At 37.3% G+C, this 24,053-nt stretch overlaps 1 long non-coding RNA gene across 4 annotated transcripts in view; it reads left to right on the forward strand.

The window, feature by feature from the left end:
* LOC114232929 (uncharacterized) overlaps positions 1–24,053 on the forward strand; it is a 404,337-nt gene that overhangs the window by 336,030 nt on the left and 44,254 nt on the right. For 3 of the 4 annotated variants that reach the window (XR_008556359.1, XR_008556360.1, XR_003619044.2), the window contains one exon: positions 923–1,061. The exons of the other annotated variant lie outside the window; for it this stretch is intronic. This is a non-coding gene — a long non-coding RNA (uncharacterized LOC114232929). Of the gene's footprint in view, positions 1–922; positions 1,062–24,053 lie in introns of those variants that run through there. 4 annotated transcript variants of the gene reach the window in all.

Here is a 24,053-nt window from a genome sequence, read left to right on the forward strand (position 1 = left end):
GCAGACGTTAAAGGGTGGGTGTGTGTGTGTGTGTGTGTGTGTGTGTGTGTGTGTGTGTGTGTAGAGGAATAGATATATGGTTGATGATGAATACATAGAAAGACAGATAAAGGTATATTAGTGTTGACATACAGATCTCCACACACTCAAAAAAGTAATTAGAAAGCAACATATCAAAAGTTAAATAATGGTTATTTCCAAGAGATGAAATTGATATAATTTATCTTTTTTTCCTATATTTTGCATTAATACTATGTATTAGGTATAGGGAGTTACCTAAAAAATTCTGAGGAGACATTTTACTGTTCTACTAAAGCCCACTAGGCAGAAATCTTCTAATGATAAGGATCATTATTATCTTACCATTGTATTTCTAGAACAGTATCTGGTACAAAATGGGTTTTCAATAAATACATACTGAATTAATTAATGAATTGTGTAATTAAGTTCAAACACCTACATTAAAATTAAAGTGGAAGAAGTGCTTTTCTCTCATGCTACCAGTAACATCTCTCTGTGCCCATTAATGAAAAGAAGAGATTGTCAAAAAAGGATGCCAAATATAATCTGAACCTAAGTGGTATGGTGAACACAGGCCAAGGATATTTCTTAGCACTTTTTAACAATCAAACTACCTATATAGAAGCATTGATAATTATTTAAACAGCCATCATTCTTAATAAGAAAAATAATTTTTGCAAAGATAGTTTTTGCATTATAAATATTTGTATCTCAATTTATTTAATTTTCTGATTTTATTCTGATATTGGCTGATTTGGCTTTTCAAATTGTATTTCACCCAGTTCCAGAAAAGGAGCTTTCTAACCACATTCTACCTCAAAATTTTACTTTTACTATTCTTATGTTGATCAATATATTTAATTACCATACTCCTTACCTCCCCTCATGTTTTCATCCATAGAGAGTCTCTCGTTGACCTGCGGATCCTGAGAAGGCTTTCTCTTTAAGAGAAAGGAACTACCAAATGTAGTAGAAAGAGCTGTGGACTGAGAGCCAGGAAGTTGCCATTGATGTACCAGAAATGAAACATTAATAAATTTACCCAGATGTGCATTTCTTTTTGCTAAGCTTATGGTTTCCTCCATTTCATTGACATCGTTCCATGGTGGACCTCCTTCTACCTTAGGATTTTACAGTAGAAATCAGTGCTGCCTTTCTGGCTGCAGTTTCCACAAATGCTAACATTTCAACAGTGGGCTGAATATTTAGATCTTCCTGAATCAACAGCCTTTTCACGTGTGGTCTCAGTCTGCATTTCACATACTAATCTGTTCCCCAACGTGTTGTAGACCCACCGCACACCGGAAGAGCTCTTAATTGAGTCAGAAAAGAGAATATCAGTTCAGGTTTCATAAATGGAATCAATATAAAGTTGCTAGTGAATATAATTGGTACACATTTCATCAGTTTGTTTTCTCCATAAAATAAGAAATGTTTTGCCTTTCTTGAACATCATATGACCTAAAATATTTCCCGTTAGAGAATACCACATTACCTTTTTGTAAAGTTCTTTACCTCTTTTATAGTGTAAATTATAAAGGTCTCAATAGTTTCTCTGGGCATTATTATTGCCCAAATTAAATTTGCACTTTTCCTCAGGTTAAACCTTGACTTTATGGGACATTAATAATGTCAAAAAATGAGTTATCATTCTTAATCATGTGCCAAATACCTCCTTCCACCAAGTAGTAAAAATGTGATAAGAATTCCATATGCCAACAAATAAGTTGCAGGATTCCTTGTGCAGAGCTCATTGAAGTCTCTCATCCCTAATTCAATAAAAGCATCACAGATAATAAGAGAAGGGTTCTTTTAGGAGGATTTTTACAGCTAGCAGGATATGAAACATTCTCAAAATAGCTCCTGTACTAATCTTCATCACTTAATTTTTTTCTTTAATTTTCAAGCTCTTTGAAATTATCTCAAAAGAAATAAATAGAAATGTACTATCTTACCCCAATCTTCACTATCTATGAATGGTATTTATATCTAAACAAATGGCATTGTTAGAACCGGTATATCTCAGTAAAACCACTGTTTGCATATTATACATACACACTTGTAACAATAGCTAAAATTTTATGCTGCTTTTACTCCTGAAAAAACTATTTCACATGTATACTTAATTTCTAATGATTAATCAGACTTTTCTTAAAATGGCTACATGGACTGCTGTATGATTTACAAATAGATATAACAAGATGCAGGAACAGCTGAAAACAAGAAAGAATTTGTAGAAGGAAATAACTCTAAACTAGAAAGAAAGAATTAAAACTTTCTAATGTACAAAACAAACAGACTAAGATTTTAGATATTTGAATAATTAGCTCTAAATTATAAAATGCCTGTTAAAAGTGACCCCGCAGATCTGAAAAAGAATTAGATGTTCTAGAAATTAAAAAAACACACAACACATTTATTTAAGTTTAAGAATACAAGTGATGTGTTTGTGAGTAGATTGAACACATCTGAGAGAAAATGAAGAACTGGAAGATGGGTCAGAAGAAAATATCTACAATGCAATATGAAGAAATAAAGAAATAGGGGGAAAGCAAAAGGAAAGTCAAGAGAGACTGAGGATAAGAGTTAGCATTTCTAACATATTTTCTATTAAAGCCCCAGAAAAAAGGAGAGAGAGAATGAAGTAATGACAGTATTTGGGAAGATAATGGCTGAAAATATTCCTGAAATAATTAGAGACATCAATCCACAGATTTAAGAAGCCTAATACATCCCTATCAGAAGAAACTCTGATTATAATAAAGCAGTGCAACACCAAAGACAAAGAGATGGTGTTAAAAAAGCTAACCGAAAAAAAAGAGAGATTTCTTGCCTGGCCCATGTGGCTCAGTTAATGAGTGTCATCCTATGCACCAGAATCACCAGTTCGATTCCCAGGCAGGGCACATGCCTGGGTTGCCTCCTCAATCCCCAATAGAAGGCATGCAGGAGGCAGCTGATCAATGTTTCTTTCTCATCAATGTCTCTGTCTCCTCCTTTCCACTCTCTAAAATCAATAAAAACATTTTTAAGAGAGATTTCTTTCAATGGAGCAACAGACTTACATTTGATTTCATAACATCTTTAATTAAACTAAAAGACAGTGTAATGATACTTTCAGTGGGCTGAAAACAAGTGACTGTCAATCTAGAATTCTATATCCAGAGAAAATATATTTTTAAAGGGAGGAATAATGGCATTTTTTTTTGTATAAACATAAGCTGTGAATGTTTGCCACTAGCAGAACCTCACTAGTAACATTTTAGAGGATATTCTTCAGGCAGAAGGAAAGTGATCCCAAATGGAAAGTCCAAGATAAGAAGTTGAATAAACAACAAAGAAATTAGTGTTTGAGAAAATCTAAATAAACTTTGACTCTTTAAGACCAATAATTGTATTAATGTATTTTGCAACATAAAAATAGAATTAAATGTCTAGCAAAATAGCATAAATTAAAAGGAGAGCAAATGGAATGAAAGATTTTTAAAATTTGCATTGTCTAGGAGATGGGTAAAGCTATGTTGACATTAGACTTGGATGTAATTTCTAGAGAAAAAACTAAAAGAAAGGAAACATAATATACAACTTCCAAATTAGTAGAAGGGAATACTAGAATTAAAAAAAAAAAAACACCTAAAATTTAAAGAATGGAGAGAAAAGAACAATTTGAAATGTTAGTAATTCCATTAAATCTAAATGTACTACATGTTCCAGTTAAAGGTCAAAACAATTTTACACTACATTTTAAAAATTTCAACTATACATTTATTATGAGATACAACATAACAGAAAAATCAGAAAGGTTGAAAATGAAAGCATAAGTAAAGATACATCATAAAACACCAAAACAAAGTTGGTTATCTCTTCTTTCCTCTTAAGATCTCTGACTTTTAAAAAGTGAACATATGCTATACAAACAAAAAAGTAGAAATATGTAGAAGATTTTAATAAAATGGACAAAAATTGGAGGATTTCTCCTTCTGACCCAGTAGTATCTGTGTTGTTTCAAATTTTAAAATTAGCATATTTTATTCTTAAAATATCATATTTGTTTAATTAAAAGAGCTGCCATTGCCCTGGCCCGTTTGGCTTAGTAGATAGAGCGTCAGCCTGCAGACAGAAGGGTCCTGGGTTTGATTCTGATCAAGAGCACATACCTTGGTTGCAGTCTCGATCCCCAGCCCTGGTCCAGCGCATATGGGAGGGAACTAATATATGTTTCTCTCTCTGTCTTTCCCCCTCCCTTCCACTCTCTCTAACAATCAATGGAAAAAATATACTTGGGTGAGGATTAACAAAAACAAACAAACAAATAACAAAACAAAAAAAAGTTGTCAGCAACTACTCTAGAACCTGTTTGTTCCAGCAAACTTTCAGCTCCTCCCTGTATCAAGCACATCAGAAATGTTTTCTTTCATACTTTATAAGTTCAGGAGCAGGTGCTAAGATCCTCTATGCCAAATATAAAGGCTAGCCAGCACCATCAGTGATGGCAGTGGCAAATCTTGAGGGGCACAAGAATTGGAGAACAACTCAGGTCTGTAGAGTTTGGATGGGACTTACTTAAGTAAGACTTAAAACAGGCAAATCTCAAATCTTGTCAACATCCCTGGAAATTTCTGGAATTTTTGAGAGAAGAAACTCAAGGAAAAGAAACTTCTGGTTTAAGCGAATGCATATTAGGATTCATCAAAATTTGGCTAAATATGTAAATGAGTTGACATCTGTGCTCACCAGCTGGTAGTGCCATCACCAACTTCCCTAGAATGTATTTGGAGATATCCCAAATTACAAAATTTAAAACTATGGAATGAAAATGAAGCTCAGTCTGCTTGAGCAATTAAGGTGAAATATGCTTGCAATTGGGATAAAATGCTTGCAATAGTAAATTAATGCATATTAAGTGTGTTGTTTTTTTTCTTAAGGCATCCTTATATCCTTTCATTTCCAAGCTTGAGCAAAGAGACTGATGTCTGAAAAGCCAAAGCAAGTTTAGGACCATGGAGTCAGAGTGAGGAGTAGGAACTCCAGTAGAGGGGCAAAAAGTGACATGGAACATTTAGGATAATATATACTTTCAAGTGCTTACAACACATGGCAAAGCGTGGCTGGAAAGAAATAGAGCTAAGAACATGGAAATAATAGCCTAGTGCAATAGATTATAAACTGGACTTTGCTAAGCCATTCGGTTATAAGAGAACCACTGTAGCAAATGAGTCTGGTCCCCACCCTCATTTCAACCAGAGAGATGGTCTGTCTACATGGGATTTCATTTAACAAAACTTGTACTGTTGTTTGAAGTGATTATTTTAAACTTTCAAAACATCTGTAAAATGTACATAGGATAGATAACTTTTAAATTGCCCCACTGACTGTGGAACCTTAATAAAATTGCACTGAACCCTCAACATCACCATTTTTTTTATATCCTGGAAAATGTAATCCCCCATAACCTTGATCTCAGAAAAGGTTGAGTCTCTTACAATGTGCTAGAGCCCTGAGAAGTACTTTGCATGCATAATTGCAGCCAGTACTCACAATAGCTGTGGATATCAATACCTTTTTTTACTCACTTTATAGATAATGAAACTTAGGCTTAGAGTGTTTTCAAAATTACCTAAAGTAAAAAAAAAAAAGTAATTGTCAGTATCAGAAATAGAGTCAAGTCTCTGCCCTTTCAAAGCCCACGTATTTAACAAAGTCACAATATTTGAAAGCTGTTAATAGTTGGTTTATCACATTTAAAGCTTCCAGGCTACATAATTCTATAATTCATTCTGTCATTTATACCAGATCATGAACATAAATCTCACTGAAAGAATAGCAAAATTATGGGGTAAAAATATAGGAGCCTTCCTAGCTGGTTTGGCTCAGTGGATAGATAGAGTGTCGGCCTGCGAGCCAAAGGGTCTCGGATTCAATTCCGGTCAAGGGCACATACCTCATTGCAGGCTCCTCCCCAGCCCTGGCCTTAGTCAGGGCTCATGCAGGAGGTAGCCAATCGATGTGTTTCTCTCACATCGATATTTCTGTCTTTCCCTCTCTCTTCCACTCTAAAAATCAATGGAAAAATATCCTTGGGTGAAGATTAAAAAAAGATAGGAGCTAATAAAAATAAAGATCTTCAGCAAAATTCTAAATTGTTTATTAATATTACTAGTGGTTTTTTTTTAAAGATTACTATGTCATTATGTATGTAACTATTTTCCTTCAGATCAAGGGTTTTATCTTCTTGCACTTTTCAAACACTCAAACTAACAATGGGGGGGAAGTGGGAGAATGGTCAAAAGAAAGGAAGAAAATACCAAATGAAAACTCAGCAGGAAACTTGTACACTGTGTTTTATTGTCTTCAGAGGGAAAAGGAAGGGTCTTCCAAAATGCTAATATTGGTGCAGCTTTGTGACTCATCCCTTTATCCCCCACAGCACCTGGTGTATTGTTTTGCATATGTACATAATCAATATTTAAATGAATGGATGGAAGCATATGAAGCTCAGAGTTCCAAAATGCTGTATTTCAATTCTCCTCCTCTAATCTAACATCATACACTAACTATATTTTTTGAAACTTGATCACGTTGAATTTAAAAAATGGGATTTGGGCTTATAGAGCATAAATTGCTTAATATTTTGAGGTTTAATATATCAAATACATCTCTTTAGGTGAGTGTGTTTGCTTGAGTCACCATGATTTTGCTTATAATGCTGTTTCAGGTATCTATAGCAAACTACCCAGAACTTTGTGGCTTAAAAGAACATTTTATTGTTTTCTGTTCCGATTCTGGAGGTTGACTGGTTGTAACATGGGGTTTCTTATGTGGTTGCATTGGCCACTGAGGCTAGATTAATATGAAATCTTGACAGGGCTGGACATCCAAGATGGCTCATTTTCATGGCTGGCTGGCCCTTGATGATGGCTACCAACTGGGCTCTCCTGGGGCTGTTAGCTGGAGCTCCAACACACGCTGCTCCATGTGGCTCAGATTTCACATAGCAAGGCAGATGGATTCTGAGAGGAAACATCACAAAAGATCCTAGTTCTTTAAAAAGAACATATATATATACACACATGCGCACACACACACACACACACACACACACACACACACACACACACACACACACACTGAGTGGCCAGATTATTATGATCTCTGAACGCATAATAATCTGACCACTCAGTATACACACACACACACACACACATAGAGGCCCGGTGCATGAAATTGTGCACTCAGGGGGTTCCCTCAGCCCAGCCTGTGCCCTCTTGCAGTCTGGGAACCCTTGGAGAATGTCTACACCGGGCCTTAGCACTGCCCCAGAGGCAGGAGAGGCTCCTGCCACTGCCACTGCCGCTGAGCTCGCCAGCTATCAGCCTGGCTTCTGGCACTCCCCCTGTGGGAGCACACTGACCACCAGGGGGCAGCTCCTGCGTTGAGCATCTGCCCCCTGGTGGTCAGTGCATGTCATATCGACTAGTCATTCTGCTATTTGGTCTATTTGCATATTAGCCTTTTATTATATAGGATGTGTGTGTGTGTGTGTGTGTGTGTGTGTGTGTGTGTGTGTGTATGCTTATTGATTTTAGAGAGAGGAGAAGGAAAAGGGAGAAACATTCATTAGGGGACTCCACACACACCCTACCTGGGATCTAGAAGAAACCTGTGCAAGTGCCCTGACCAAGAATCTAACTGGCTACCTTTTGGTACACAGGATGACTAGTCAACCAACTGTTCACAGGACAACGACTCAACCAACTGAACCATACTGACAACCACATATTTCTTCTGATTGACAACCTTACACCTTATTAAAAGTAAAATATAGTCCTCCCACTTCTCCTAGATCTTAGTAGGAAACGTAAAGAATGGCTTGTTTTGCTTTGTTAATGTATTCAGCAATTAACAATTAGGAGAAAAGGCCACTTTTTATTGCCCACAATTTGTCAGGACCTATTTGTTTTGCATATTAATTTAGTCTTCATTAAATCCAAAAAAGTTAGATATGATTAACTCCATTTTGCAAATAAGAAACTGAAGTTCTTTGAGGTTTAGACACTTACCCAAGTTAGGATCTGTATTTTTTTTTCTTACAATACCTTGTCTTATAAGGCAAAGTGAGTGTATGTATGTGTGTGTGTGATGCATATATACTATACATCCTACCTAATAATAGATAAATATGCAAATTGACCATACCTCTGACACACCCACAAACCACGCCCACAAGCCACACCCACCATCCAATCAGAGTGAGTATGCAAATTAACCCAACCAAGATGGCTATAGCCACAGAGAGCAAGGTTTCCTAGGTAACAGAGGAAGCCAAGCTTTCCACCTGCCCTTGCCAGGCCTAAGCCTCCACTCAAGCTACAAAGTTTCAATTATAGAAGGTAAACAAATTCAAACAGAAATGGCGGCAGAATGGAGCTTGAGAGAGCAGGCCAGGGTTGCCCCCGCAACAGGGGAAGCAAAGCTTTCCACACACCCTGGCCGGGCCCAGGCCTCCGCTTAAGGCTACAAAGTTTTAATTATAACCCCAACAGAAATGGCTGCCGGCCATGGAGGGAGCCCCAGGCTTGGCTCTGCTCCAGGCTACAAAGTTTCAATTGTAGAAGGAAAATAAATTCCAGATACCAGGGCCTCCACTTGGGTTGCTAGGGGGTGTGGCTGGCCTGCAAACCACCACAGGCCCCTCGCTCAGGCCGCCCCATGCCCCAAGGGAACCCCACCCTGATCAGGGACACCCTTCAGGGCAAACCAGCTGGCCCCCACCCCTGTACCAGGCCTCTATCCTATCTAATAAAAAAGTACTATGCAGATTGATCATCACTGCAACACACAATATAGCTGCCCCCATGTGGTCAAAGATCCTGCCCCCATATGGACACAAGATGGCCACCACAAGATGGCCAGCAGGAGAGGGCAGTTGGGAGGCACCCGGCCTGCAAGGGAGGGCAGTTGAGAGGGACCAGACCTGCAAGGGAGGGCAGTCGGAGGTGATCAACCCTGCAGGAGAGGGCAATTAGGGGTGACCAGGCCGGCAGAGGACGGAAGTTGGGGGCAAACAGGCTGGCAGCGGAGTGCTTAGGGGGTGATCAGGCTTGCAGGCAGAAGCGGTTAGGGGCAATCAGGAAGGCAGGCAGGCAAGCAGTTGGGAGCCAGCAGTCCTGGATTGTGAGAGGGATGTCCGACTGCCTGTTTAGGCCTGATTCCGGTGGGTAAACAAATTCAAACAGAAATGGCAGCAGAATGGAGCTTGAGAGAGAAGGCCAGGGTTGCCCTTGGCAACAGGGGAAGCAAAGCTTTCTGCACACCCTGGCCGGGCCCAGGCCTCCACTTAAGGCTACAAAGTTTCAATTATAACCCCAACAGAAATCCCGGTGGGATCGGGCCTAAACATGCAGTCGGACATCCCTCCAGGGGTCCCAGATTGGATAGGGTACAGGCTGGGCTGAGGGACAACCCCCCTCCGTGCACGAATTTCATGCACCAAGCCTCTAGTATTATAATCTATATATTTTGTATAATATATAATCCTACCTAATAATAGACAAATATGCAAATTGACCGTACCTTCGCTATGCCCGCGATTGGCCAGGAGGCACGGGGGGGCAGGACTCGGGGTGGCTGGGGTAGAGGATTGGGCCGGTGGGACGCTGAGCTCGCGTCGCCAGCGGTGGCTCGAGCTCAGCGTCTGCGCCATGGCTGTGCTGAGGCACAGAAGGGGCCTCAGGGGCAGTGAGCTCACGTCCCACCTTGGACCATCAAAAGCGGGGGAGCTGGGTGCCTATCCACTGAGGCACCAGACCTTTCAGAAGCCTCCGCCGCGCTGGAGGCTTCTGAAAGGCCTGATGCACCAGCAATCGAAAGCAAAAGCGTGGGAGCTGGGTGCCTGTCTGCTCAGGCACCAGGCCTTTCAGAAGCCTCTGCTGCGCTGGAGGCTTCTGAAAGGCCTGGTGCACCAGTGGACAGGCACCCAGCTCCCCCGTGATCGAAAGCGAAAGCGTGTAGGGCACCCTACATGTGCATGATTCCATCATGCACTAGGCCTCTAGTATATACATAATGTATATATATGTGTGTGTATATGTATGTGGAGAAAGTCAGAGTGTATATATATATACACATACACACACACATATATACATATATACGTGTGTGTGTGTGTATAGTATGCACATGTATAGTATGTGTGTACTATACACACATATGTATATATGTGTGTGTATGTGTATATATATATATATACATATATATATATACACTCTGACTTTCTCCACATACAGATACATATAGTATATGCATATACTATACACACACACACACACATATAAAGCAGTTTCCATAAAGGAGAAAGTTCAACAACAATATATACCAATATAAGGGAGGGAGAAAATTGAAAAGGAAAATATATTGATACTCCACTGGTCCATCTTATATATGAAAACTGAAAAAAATATCTATATTCACATAGATACCCTAACAGCATTGCTTCACTTTCAGTGATCTGGGAAGTAGATCAAATTGGTGAAGAAAGACATGAAACTCATTTCTTTATAGGTACATATTTGATGATGTGGTCATCCTAAACTTCTATGAAATATACTAAAAGAATACTACAGGTAACATTGCTTTATATTATTTGCCTTTATGACTAAGTCTTGATCTACACTAGTAAAATAAATGTCAATGAATAAATCTCAAGTAAGGTTTGCACAATTTTTTTCTAGCTGAGTAAGGCTTAGAGCAATACTCTCACCTTTCTATATTTCTTTATGTAGAGCTTTCAGCAAAAGTCTAAAACCAAAGACCAAAGCACAGAATCAGAGTCTGAAAGATAGATATACAGAGTGGTTTACAGCTGTGAGTACATAAAATACAGAGATTATTCTTGAATTATTATTTATTAATTATTATATTATTTTTATATAAACAACTATCAACCTACTTTTGCTTCACCCTATATTATGTTATTTAAATATTACCATAGATGCACTCTTGAATATGGAGCATTAAAATTTAAGTTTTTTATCTCTCAGATTTAATTTAATATCATGCAAGACAAATCAATCTTCGCTTATTCTGATAAAGTAGTGCTGAATCAATTGTAGCCACTGCCTGCTAACAGAGAACGAAAGAAAAGGAAAAAAAAATGTAGCAGCAATAATTTATGCACATCTGAAGAGCAAAGAATATTTAAAATATTTATGAAACAGTTTTTTTTAAAATTTCTTGTGATTATAACCTAAAATATGCAAGTCTCTTGGGTCTTTGCTTTGATGGACCAATATCTTTTAGAATAGACAATGATGGCTAAGGTGGCAACCAAGGACAAATAATCCTATTTTGTTTTGAACAATCTGTCTCAATGTTGTATTTAGTAAATATTCTTTTTTAAATAGAGGATTGTTTTTCCATATACCTAATCCATCGTCACATCTTCAATGCCTGACATGAAATAAGGACTCTAGATATATTAGGGATGAATTGAATGTTTCTTCATCTACACTATAGGGAAGCCCATATTAAACCATATCCAAGACTTCCTTCCAATTTCTAGATGCTTCATGAATTGCACATATACATACACTCCCTATACTATATAGACATAGGTAATTTATACAATGCAGTCTTATAAGTGGTTTTAATATTGCTATTTCCCGTAACTACTTACATAGATAGGGCATCTTACTGCAACTCTTTATAAGGCTTTTTCTAGAAAGTTGGCTTATAGATAAAATCACAAGGTATTGTTTTTCCACATACCTAATCCACCTCATCTCTCCCCCTATGTCTAAAACTCATACAGCTCTATCTGATGGTCCTGTTTTATGAGCACCCATTGGTTTGAGGAACAAGTCTTGTCTTTCACATAAATCTCTTATCTTGGTATGTGTTCAAGGCCCAGGTCTCCTGCAAAGGCTGATGCCTAATGTACAGTGTCACAATCTCTAAAACTGGAGTCATTTAAAGGCTTGCCCACGCCCTCTGTGAGATAAGACATTGGCAGTGTTCAATTCACAGATAACCATTAAGGTAGTAATTCCAAAACACTGTTTCTAAGCAACCTGTATTAAAGTAGGGTGGCATTTGCTATATGTGACCTAGTCCACCTAATCAAATGTCCTGTCCCTAAGAGTAACCAACAAACAGGTATTTCAGAGGAAGAGACCTAACATTCTTTTTTTTAACTCCTTAAGAAAATAATATAGCATAGTAAAAAAAAAAAAAAAAAAGCACTACGTGGAAAGAACTCTCAATCCTAATTCCCATGGACAATAAATCCATATTTAAAAGCATTAAATAACCTTTCTCTTATATCCCCACTGACCAAGTTACAAGTACCTAGTGGTGATCATAAAATTTTCCAGCACTTTTGAAAACCCAGACACAAAAACTGCCTCAATAAATCTCACTCAGGTCATACAACTTGATCTCCAAGAACATTTCTTTCTCCTTTTCAATCCACTTTTGCTTTCTAAAAGATATTCTGAGCCAAAAGATGTGGCTTTCCAGGCTAATAGGGTGTCAATTCATTCTTTTTTTACATGTGAACCCAAACATTCACAATGTTTTCTCTTTTTTTAATATATTTTTATTAATTTTAGAGAGGAAGGGAGAGAGAGAGAAATAGAAACATCAGTGATGAGAATCTCTGATCGGCTGCCTCCTGCACACCCCACACCGGGGATGGAGCCCGCAACCTAGGTATGTGCCCTCACTGGGAATCGAACCATGACCTCCTGGTTCATAAGTCGATGCCACGGCAGCTTGGCCACAACCCTTTCTTAAAGGGCATCGGTCTGTTCCACATACCCTTGTTTAGATTCGATAAATGAATACTAGTGACAGTGAAAAACTCATAATCCCAGAAGATGCAGATTTTCTTTGGCTTGGCCTTGTGACTCCACGAAAGGATTTTAGGGTACTAGAAATTGAAGGTATCTAAAGTTAAAGTGTAACATATTGTTGATAGGATTAACTGCCAATTTCAAATATTGAAGGGGCATTTAAGATTTCTACTCAAGATGCTTTCCCTTTACAATCTGGTAATATGCCCACTGCCTTATATAGAAAGCTTTAGAATGACAGTTTTACCTATCTTAGCACAATGTTGTACACAAGATATAGATTAAGTAAGTTTTTTTAAATTAAGTTAAAGTGGGTAGGCATCAACAACAACCTACAGGGAGCCCAAACAATAAGGCACTGATTAAATGTGCTAAAGGTAAAACTGAGCAGTATTTCACACATTTTGTTTTCAAAAGCCAGAATAATCTCCTCAAAGCATCTTATTAAACTGTATAATTTATAAATTTTTCAAAGTATTTATAAAACTAACAGAAAAAGTACTGGTTGTGAGGCATATATGAAATCAATATATTTATGTATGTATTCTATTCTTCATTAGCTGGAAATGTTTTAACAGAAAGAACTTAGTGATACTGAACACTATTCAAATCCTACCTTCTCCACTGAGTAATATTTCCTAGTGTTTATTGAAATGATAATACCGTGCATCAGGATGACAGGATTAAATGAGAAAAAGTATGAAAAGTCCCTAGTAAAACACCAGCATATAGTAGATCTCAATAAATTTTTATTGACCTTTACTTAACCAAACGTGAAGATGGAAGAAATATTTGAGATTTGTCATCCCACGCAGGTGATGAGACAAAGGCCTTGGAGAGCCTGCCTAGTTTTATAACCAAAATATCTGTACCATGTGAGATTTTTCAAGTCATTTTCACCGTAGATTAAGATCAGGTGGGCATAAACCAAATTCATTCATCCTTGAAGAAGTATCTTCAAATTTATATTACTCTGAGGAAACATGTTAAAATTTCATATTTCTTTCTGAAGTCTTAGTCTTACCAAGTTACTGAACTTGTCATCTGGACCTAAAAAAGACTCACAGGAGAATGAAAAGTATTCTCTCTTCCATCATCAGAGACTCACCTTGGTATCCTCCCTAGTAACCTCGGCCGTGGCATCTCTGGCTCCGTAGCAACCATGTCTCACCAGCAGACAGCTTTCTGTGAAACACTCTTCACTGGGGAAAAGAGAATAGAAAAAAGTCCACATAAAAATAAAACATGAAGTATCCATAAGGAAAATTACAATGAATGCTTGACAATTTCACTTATATAATATTAATGTAAAGTTGAAATTAAAATATAGATTTGTCAGAGTGTGCCATAAAATGTATACACAAACTTTGAATAATTATAAAGGCAGTGTTTATTAAAATACATTTCCTTTTCAAAATTGAACTATCAGATGTTAAAGTGTATGTATATTTTTTTTGTGGCACACCCTGTACATAATTCATCAAGTGAGTACTTTATTCCAAATGGGATGTTAAAAGAGCAGTATCATCAAAAGGGGCAATTATGTTCAAACTAGGAAGTTCTAACAAGCAAGAAACCAAATAGTTCACGAGAGCTTTGTCTTACTGAACACAATTTTGATGCAACAACCTGTACTCTGAGTCTTTTGCCCTACAGCCTCTAGGAAACCTACTTTCTATATTGAGTCAATTCTCAGCGCGAAATGTCTGACAGAACATAGGAAAGTTTAAGCAAACAGTTCACTTTATTTGCAACAGATTTACTACTGGCATCAAGAACATTGTGTCCCTCATGGCCTCATTTTATGGCCCTTGCACCTGATGGGCCAGTTCCTGACAAACTCATTCCTCGCCAGTGCTCCCTACCCGCCCGAACCTTCCCCACAGGCCCTCCATTCAACATGCGCTCTGCTCCTCGCTTCAAATCTAGTATTTTCCCAGCCAGAAGCAGTGATCACGAACAGCCAAACTTCATTTTCTAATTGCCAACAGAGTATACACAGGTATAGAGAAGATAAAAAAAAAATTCATACTTTATAAAAATGATTGATATTTTAAACCAGTAAATATTTTACATGAATATTAAACACAGTATCACCTAATAGTATATTAGGCCTTAACATCTTATTCTGCACATAGAAATATATCTTAGAGAAAACACTTAAAAAAATAAAATCTTTGATAATAATTATAATGTGTTTACAAAAGTTTAGTATCTTAAATTTTTTAAACTATTTTAGTATAGTTATTTTGAAAAACTGTGAGACAGAACAGGAAAACTATTATTATCCCCATGCTATAGGCAGTGAAACTAAAACAGGGATTTGTTTAATGTCACACAGTAGTGACAGAACAGAACTAGAACCAAGGTCTCCTCTCTAAGCTCAGGACACTAAGGAAAATTCTGGACTTCCTTGAATTAGGATATACTCCAGCTGAAAGTCCTGTTCATTGTGCTTCAATCCTTTCCATCTGAATTTATATTCTTTCTCTCCTTTCTGGCAATGCCTATTGTACTTGCTCCCAACTCATAGAAAAACAAGAGAGGCTGTGTTAATTTAAACATCTGCCTTTACAGCTCTACTTATAAGGAAAAGAGAATGACATAACCATAAGATAAATGTCACTAACCAAGGTATTTTACTTATAAATGTAACATACAGTGAATTTTATAGAATAGTATGTCATGATGACTCCAATGGGTTAAAAGTAGGGCAGGGCAGGAAGTTGAGGAATACTGCAGTGTGCATGGGGTGGGGGTGCAATGGGAGGTGGATGGCCAGGGTATAGAACAAAGCATGGTGCACAGTCTCAAGAATCTAGCAAAATCTAGTGAGGGAAAGAGGAACGCAGCAGGAAGGACTGGCAATAGGATATTAACAAATAATATGCCATAATGAACATATTTAATCCAACCACATAGACTATGTCTAGACAGAAAAGGTCCAGAATGACCTAACAGATAAACACCTAGTTTACTTCCCCCAAAGGTTATGTCCCCCCTGGGCTGACCTATGAGATCTTAATGTATGTTGGCTCCTCCTTGTACTTTTTATTATATCTTGCCAGATCCTCAAGATGAATTGTGGATGCAGAAATTCTCTCTTTGTGCTATGTTCTTGTAGTTAGCACCCACCAAGTTCTGGGGCCAAGTTCAGTTTGATTCCAGATAAACTGCCCTCTCTCCTCTCCATTCCTGTGGACTCCTAAACTAGGTGCTCCTGGGGTGATGTGCTGGAATTTCACCATCCGCCAGGCTATTTCACACTCCTTTCCAGAGGGAGCAGGACACTTTAACAATTTAGAGTATTTTCTCTCCCCCATGTGCCTCCAGTATATTCCATATTCTATCTTATCCAGAATATTGTTTTCTTCCTCTATTGGTCTTTTTTTCTTTCCTCCAACCAATCTGTAGACTCTATTCCCCATTGTAATTCACAAACTTCTGTTTTCTCTTCGATATTTATCCAAATTGATTAGCACTGCTCAATGCTTCTCCTAATGATCTTTGAAACATGATAGCTCTTAGATACAAATTGTTCCTGGTAGGAATTATTTCTCTATAATAAGAAAGTTTTTCTCAGCCAAGTTAAAATAGAAGGTCAGACTCCAAGGTAGCTAGCTAATTTAGCCCAAAATTCAGGTTCTGGAAAGTTAAAATAAAATAATAAAGCAGAGTACCTAAATAGAGTTCTAACCCCCACTGCCCTTTGTGCAGTCACCATCAAGGAGCATGGAGCCCAAGGCTAGTGCAACTACTATGGGTGAACAGAGAAATTTACCAGAAAAGAAAATCTCACAAATGAAAAAAAAATTACAGTAGACTGTTACCTATGTCTCATTTTTGATAGGTTTGGTTTTTGAATATATGATGAACAGGCAGATATAGTTAGACAAGAACTATTTTACAAAAGAAGTCAGAAAATAGAAGGACAATTATTCACAAAGCTTATTTTAGTATGCTTTCTTTCTAAACATCAAAAGTAACAAATGACATTAAATAAGACAGAATTTATTCTTTTAAGGGAAAAATATAGAATCTACATTAGTCTATCTTATTATATTTGTTTTATATGTTATGCTTATTTTTAATATGCATGATGAATAGTTTTAATTTTAATAATGTTTTCTAAAATTAAGTTTTCATTGTAAAATAGCACATGCTCATTACAGGAAAATACAAAAGATGCAGAAAATCATATATTACAGATTACATATATAAGATTATTGCTTGATTGCCAAAAGTGAAAGTATATGCCCTAGGGCAGAATTTTTGTCATTCCACAGTTACTTTTGGTCTTAAACACTACAGAAATGATATTATAACTAGAGGCCCAGCACACAAAATCGTACTAGACCCAGACCCGCCATGCTGCCGCAAGACCCATCAATGCATCTCCTGGTGACTGGTCGTTTGGACGTTACAACGTTACGGCCATGGCCCTTTTATAATATAGATGATAATAGCAGTAATAAAATTACACTGAAATTAAGAAGGAAAAAATATACAAGGAAAACTACATAATATATTGGGAAAATGTCTGCCCTGGCAGCCATCACTCCTGGATTCTAGTGCTGGCTCTGCCATGAACTAGTTGTGTGATGGGGACCCTTTGGGCAAATCCAGATGTCTCTTAGTTAAAGTTCCATCATATAGCAAATGAGTGTTTTGGAGATCTCCAAGTTTCTTCTAATTCTGAAGTTGTATGAATTTCCAGTTCTATGTCTCAGATTAGAAAACTGTAGGTTATTTATAAATTGTTAAATTACTTTACCCCTGCCCCTTTGTTTCTAAAACACCAACCATTTCTGTTATATCAATTTAAAGCATCATGTAAATTGAAATACTGGTCCTATAAAGTAAAGTAAAAATAAATTAACTGGTATTACTCAAAATTATGTATCTGAGATTCAGATATTTTAATCAAGCAGATTAAATAGAAGCCAGCTTTTCTGGAAAAAATAAAATAGTAATAAAACTTTTAATTATAAAACTCCAATTTGGTGGGTGGGGAGAGATTAACCAAAGAACTTATATGCATATATGCATAACCCATGGACACAGACAATAGTGTGGGTGGTGGGAGGGCATGTGTGGGGTGGAAAGGGTCAATGGGGGGAAAAAGGACATACGTAATACTTTGAACAATAAAGATAATTTTTTTAATAAATTTTTACATCTCACAAATAATCTGTACAATTTACCTTACAAACAGTAGCCTTTTTTCTTAATTATCTTGAAAGAAAATTAAATGTCTCACGAATAACTGTTTTTCCATGTTCTAAGAATTTTTTAAAGAAAACTGACTAAATTTATTTTCTTGCTTGGTGGCAGAAATAAGTACAAGCCATCTAATCCTAGCTCCTATAGCTCAGTTGAGTAAGTTTAAACAGAAATAATTCAGTCATTCAGACTAAATTTTCCTGAGAGTGTTATCAGGTTGAAGCTAGGGTCTTTGAATTAAGTGATTATGCTGAATTACAGGAACAACAGCAAAATATAAACTGGATTTTTCTCAAGACTGTAGAAAATTTATTTCTCTACACTCATCAAAATGTTATATATAAGAGATTTATTAAAGATATACCAATAAAATTAGAGAGCATTCTTCTAGTCCTCATTATTAATTTCACATGCAGGATGTCTCTAGAAACCAGCCTAACCCAGCTCACTCTTACTTTGAAAGCCCAATCATTGCAATTCTGGGAGTATTCTAAATGTGATGGTCAGCAAGAGATTTTTTGATATTGTATGCTTTTAGTGACTTCTAGGCAATAAAATAAGCTAACTCAAGAATTTGTTATGGAATATCTTTATAGCTTATTTCATCATCTATTCCCGAATATTTCTTGAGTGTCCTCTGTGGAGGCACTAGTTTATGTCCTTGTCCTGGTGTCTTAGAGAATCTTATATTCTAATGTGGAGAAACAGATAATAGATGATACACATTATAAAGGAGTGAATCAGATAATATATTGAAAGATAAGTGCTGTGGGGAAAAAGAAAAAATAGAGCATAAGAGGGATAGGGTAGACAAGGATAGGATGGTTTGAAGGGGTGATGGTTGAACCAAAGTTTTTGTACTACATAACTAGAAGCATGGTGTTGCCTTTAAAAGATATTAGGAAGGCGGGGGAGGGGAGAGCAGGTTGCAGAGGGGAGGGTCATGGGTATGTGGGCTGGAGTTTGGAGATTAGCTCAATTTTGGATATGCCAAGGTTGAGATAGCTATTAGCAATAAGCATCTGATGATACATTTCACTGTACATTGTATTGAAGCAGGAGAGTGATTTCTGTCATACTCATTCAGAGATTGAGGGGAAAATGGGAAATCTTTAAAGAAAAACAAAGATGTCCTAATGCACCATTTTCTAATGAAAAGCATGTATAAATATCTTAGATCTTTTTTAATGTTTTTGTGTGTGTGTGTGTATAACAAATTACTACAAATTGAGCATCTTAAAACAACATAAATTTATTTTTCGTGATTTGCATGGGTCTGTGTCCTCTGTGAGTTTGGGTATAACTTAGCTGGGTCCTCTGCTCAGGGTTTCATGAGCTGTAACCAAAGTGTGGGCTGCAGCTGAGATCTCCTCTGAGGCTCAGAGATTTCTTCCAGGTTCGAATGGTTGTTGGAAGATTGTAAAACTGAGGTAGGTCCCTTTTTTCTGCATCCTCTCCAACTCTTGTTTCTTGTCTTTTGATGATAGCCATTCCAACAGGTGTGAAGTGATATCTCATTGTGGTTTTGATTTGCATTTCCCTAACAATTAGTGATGTTGAGCATCTTTTCATGTCCCTTAGGCCATCTGTATATCTGTTTTAGAAAAATGTTTATTCAGATCTGCCCATATTTTAATCAGGTTTTGTTATTGTTGTTGAGATGTATGAGTTCTCTATCTGTTTTAGATATTAAATCCTTTTTGGGTGTATGATTTGCATTTTTTTTTTTTTTTACCGTTTGGTAGGTTGTCTTTCATTTTATTGAGTTTCCTTTGCTGCATAGAAGCTTTTTAGTTAGATGTTGTCCCACTAATTTATTTTTGTGTTTGTTTCCCTTGCCACTGGAGTTGATTCCACAAAGCATCACTAAAACAGGTGTCAAGGAGCTTATCACTTATGTTTTCTTCTATGTATTTTATGGTGTCAGGTCTTATGTTCAAGTCTTTTATTCATTTTGAGTTAATTTTTGTAAAAGGTTTAAGTCAATAGCCTAGTTTCCTTCTTTTGCATGTGCTATCCGGTTTACCCAGCACCATTTACTGAAGATACATTTTTCTCCACTATATGTTCTTTATTGTTTAGAGTATTATAGATATTATCCCTTTTATCCCCTATTGTCCCCCTCCACCTAGTTCCCTCCTGCCCTAGGCCTTCACTACCCAATTGTCTGTGTCAATGGACAGTGCATATCTTACCTAATAATAGACAAACATGTAAATTGACCATACCTCCTCTACACCCACAGCCAATCAGGAGTGAGTATGCAAATTAACCCAACAAAGATGGTGGGTTAATTTGCATATGCAGGCACGGAGCAGCTGGGAGGGGTGGGTTGCCTGCTATGAGGGGGAGGTTCGGTGGTGGAGGGAGCTACAGGAGCGGTGCTCTGGCCCAGAGCGAGGACTTGCAGGCTCCCGGTGGCTGAGAAGGAAACCAGGGGAAGGAAGTCCTATTCTTGCATGAATATCATGCAATGGGCCTCTAGTATACATATAAATTCTTTGGTTAATCTCTCCTTGACTCCCCTCCCCACCCTTTCGCTCTGAGATATGTCAGTCTGTTCCCTGTTTGTATGCCTCAGGTTCTGTTTTATTCATCAGTTTATTTTGTTTATTAGATTCCATAGATAAGTGGGATCATGTGATATATGTCTTTCTCTGACTGGCTTATTTTGCTTAGCATAATAATCTTCATTGTATGTTCTTGGATCCTTTGTCATAAATTAGTTATCCATATCAATGTTTTTAATTTACATAATAAAATTGACTATATATTGGCATGAAAAAAAAAATGATCTTCCAGTAAACTGCTTGAATACCTTTAGAAGGGAGAGAATCAGTTCTGCTCCCACTGACTACACTGCTCCTTGTATAGTGAGAGGATCTCATCTTCTGTGACACTCAGAACTTCCCAACTCAGACTGCCTTCAGGCTTTGCCATAATCAAGTGTCTGAAGGTCACACAATACAAAAAAATTATCTCACATCATCTCTGGATTTAGAGCAATTTATATTTTAAAGTGCCCCACAGATATTAAGTATTTGTAAAATCATGATGGGTTGGAAAGTATACACACACATATATACACATATATATGTATATACTATACAAACAATATTATATTTACACACATATATGCAATATATGCATAGATACACTATATATATCCGTATATTGTGTATATATATACACACACATATATCCCTATCTTTCCAGTTCCTTAACATCCTTATCTAGATACATTAGTGGAGACTCAGCAAATGTTGCTACTCTGTTGATTGTCCCTAAGAGTGTTTGAAATTTAACTTAACTATTGAGGCAACATTGGGGATAATTTATCCCCATTTCACTTTTCTCTATAGGAAAATGACCAAAATGTTTAACGTGATGGAAGAGATTAAAGTATTTTAAAAATTATTTCTATGTCTGTTCTTCAATAACTACAAATGATTTTTTTAAAAGATGAATATAATTAGGAAAGAAAATTCTATTTGATTTATATCTATAGCAGCCCTGAATCAGATTACTTGGATTTCTGGTCAAGATTTCTGCCTGATTAACATTTTATGTTTCATTTAAAACATCATGTAGATTGTAGAGCATCGCTGAACCAAGCCAGATTTGATCTGTTAGCATTTTATTGTATCTGACAAACCACAATTCGGTTTGTTTTCATTTCTGTAGTGTTTAACTAATGTAAAAATCAACTTATACATGTAAGCTCTGATTAAAAACTTGCTATCAAAGGAGTTACCATCATGTTGCTTTAAGCCTGTTTATTGGCATACAATCCCATTCTCTAGCTTTTAAGGAAAAGAGGCAGCTATCTCAGTTAATTACTGTTTCATTGCTAGTGCCCCAGAGCAAGCACAGTTAAGTGTTCAATGTTCCAAAGTAATTGGCAAGAACTTGGAAGAACCAGGACATATAAATTTGCACTAACAACTTAAGCTAATTGGCAAAATGGAAATAAATACAAGAATTTAGTGATTATCCAGCACTGCAATAAAAAAACAACCGCTGACACTGAGCACAATCCAAGCACACAAGTTCAACTAAACCTGTGATTGTTGCAAGACACTTTAATTGGGATTTCAAGTGAAATAATGTGCTCAGATACCCACTGTTTAGTCACTGTGCACAGCTACCTGAGAGGGAAACATCTTTATCAACAAAGGGCCACAGGAAGCAACAACTCTTTATGTCTTCACTTTCTCAAAAAATATACACCGTTAGAGGAGAGGAATCTCTTTGTGAACACATATACAAAAATGCCTCAAAACATTGTTTGTCAGACAATCTGGGGAAATTGTCAGTACTGCATTGAAAAAGCCCCCAAATGTAGCAGAGTATTTGAGTGATGTGCAGTACAGGGAGATGTTTCTACCGATGTGAGAGCCAAGCATGGAAGATGCAGCAGAGGGTGTAATACCTAGATCACTGGCACTTCTCTAAATATTAGCACAAAGCATGTTACTGTGTGTTTAGCTTGGTTGCCTGAAGTCATTAAACAGAGCATATCCTCTCCAGAGTACGGTTTTGATAGCAATGGTGTGGTATGTGTATATGTATGTGTGTGGGCGTGGGGGGCATGCCTTCCTTGCAAACTTCACCTATGCAAATTATTTTTTAAAAAGTTGCTGGTTGAAACCCTTGAGGTGGAGGGCAGTAATAAATTGGAACAGATGCTGTGCAGAGATGGAAGGACGGTGCTGTAAGGCAGTGTTTACAGGGCAAACATCGCATCAGGATCCTGGGTGCAGCCTGCCCCTTTGACCACAGGTCTCTGGTACTAATGTATACATGAGACCATCAGGAGCAGAGAAATCAGACACAATGCCAATATCTTAACTTTACATTTTCCTTATTTACATACACATCAATAGTATATTTTATTTCTAACCTCAATTCCACCCCCCAATCTTTAACTTTTCAGCCCCCGCTGCCCTGTACTGGAGACAACGGTGGCTGAGAGGTCTTCAGGATCTGCCTTTCCAGACTCATCTTCCCTGCCTTCATTTTCTCTGTGTCCCCATTGGGCTAGCTGCTTCTCATTTCTAGATCCTCCACATGTTTTTATGACTTCTCCTTCCAAGCACATCACTGACTTGCTGAAATCCCTCATCCTAGACCCAGCTCAGGTGCCATCTCCTCTAAGAAGTCCCCACAGTTTCTCATAAGGAGTGGTTTAGAGTCAGAAGATACACGCTTGAAAAAAACAGTTCTGCCACTTACTTGGGGTGTAATTTCTGTTCACAGAATGAGCCGTGTTTTCTCATCCGTAAAATGAGAATATTAACATGTGTCTATCACTGTCAGCTGCCACTCAGGGTTATTACTAAAATTCAGTCTTTAACACAGTGCCTGGCACAAAGTAAGTCTCCATAAATGACTACTCTAATTATCACCTGTTCTCTGAGAACATTTTGTCATAGTGCTATAATAGTGTTTATCATATATAAGAATTATTCACTTGTCAATCTCCTCAACTAGATAAGCCTTGCTCATGTTTTTGTCTCCAGTGACCAGAAGAGGCCCAGCACATAATATGTGATCAACATATGTATGTTTAATCAATGTATGAACAATGAGGCAATCATCCAATGGTCATATTTAATGCTCTTTATAATTGTGTTTTAAAATATTCTTACTTGAAGTTTTCAACTATGCCTCTTTCTTATCCACAGCTATATGGATGAAATGGAAATAGAAGAGTATACGGTAGTTCCATAGTACAGTGGTTCAAAAATCAGTGGCACCAGTTACTCCCAAAGTAGAAATGAAGGCAGGTCTGAAAATAGGAAGGTACAAAAAAGAAGGTAGAAGGGAAGGTACAAGAGAGTCTGTCTCGAGAAAGCGGGGTCCCACTGAGTGTTGAGTCCCTCAGCCAGGGCATGTGGTAGAATTTACATGGAAGAGGAGGTAATCAAAACTATAAAGAGGAGGGAGCAAACCAAC

The sequence above is a fragment of the Eptesicus fuscus genome, chromosome 6, assembly GCF_027574615.1.
Source record: "Eptesicus fuscus isolate TK198812 chromosome 6, DD_ASM_mEF_20220401, whole genome shotgun sequence".
Taxonomy (NCBI): domain Eukaryota; kingdom Metazoa; phylum Chordata; class Mammalia; order Chiroptera; family Vespertilionidae; genus Eptesicus; species Eptesicus fuscus.